Below are 1028 nucleotides of genomic sequence, written 5' to 3'. Positions count from 1 at the left end.
CGGGTGCACCGTGGTCACCCACCTGCAAACGGTCAGAGAGATGGGTGCACTGCGGTCACCTACCCGCAAACGGTCAGAGAGACAGGTGCACCGCGGACACCCACCTGCAAACAGTCAGAGAGACGGGTGCACCGCGGTCACCCACCCACAAATGGGTCAGGGAGACGGGTGCACCGCGGTCACCCACCCGCAAACGGTCAGAGAGACGGGTGCACCGTCAGAAACGGGTGCACCGCGGTCACCCACCTGCAAACGGTCAGAGAGACGGGTGCACCGCGGTCACCAGCCTGCAAACGGTCAGAGAGACGGGTGCACCGCGGTCACCAGCCTGCAAACGGTCAGAGAGACGGGTGCACCGCGGTCACCCGCCTGCAAACGGTCAGGGAGACGGGTGCACCGCGGTCACCCACCTGCAAACGGTCAGGGAGACGGGTGCACCGCGGTCACCCGCCTGCAAACGGTCAGGGAGACGGGTGCACCGCGGTCACCCACCCGCAAACGGTCAGGGAGATGGGTGCACCGCGGTCACCAGCCTGCAGACCTTCCATCAGAACTCTCGCAGGGACAACGGCCTCCTCCCAGGGACCCAGTGACCGAGCATCTTAGCACAGCTGCAGACCGTCACCGCCTCCACCTCAAACCAACACTCACACACGCCAGCAAAACCACAACTAACAACTGTCCTGCCATTTCTCTCCTCTCCTCTTCCTCCTCCTTCCCCTTCCCCTTCCCCTCCCCCTCCCCCTTCTCCTCCCCCTTCTCCTTCTCTTCTCCTCTCTCTTCTTATTTCTTCTCTTTTCCTTCCCTTTCCTTTCTTTTCACCACCTGGAGCGGAACTCACCACTTACGTATAGACACGGGAAAGCCATGGAAGAAAGACCTTTTATACTTTTTCTTTCTCATCTTCTCTTCCATTATTTTCACCACCTAGAGCAGAACTTAGTGGACACACGTGGAAGCGATCGAAGAACCACTTTCTTGCTTGCTTTTCCTTTCTCCTTCCTTCCCTCCCTCCTTTTCCTTCCTTC

This window comes from Elephantulus edwardii, unplaced genomic scaffold (genome assembly GCF_000299155.1).
Source record: "Elephantulus edwardii isolate Elephantulus edwardi_28Jun2011 unplaced genomic scaffold, EleEdw1.0 scaffold00631, whole genome shotgun sequence".
Classification (NCBI taxonomy): Eukaryota; Metazoa; Chordata; class Mammalia; order Macroscelidea; family Macroscelididae; genus Elephantulus; species Elephantulus edwardii.
This window is presented reverse-complemented; position numbering follows the sequence as displayed.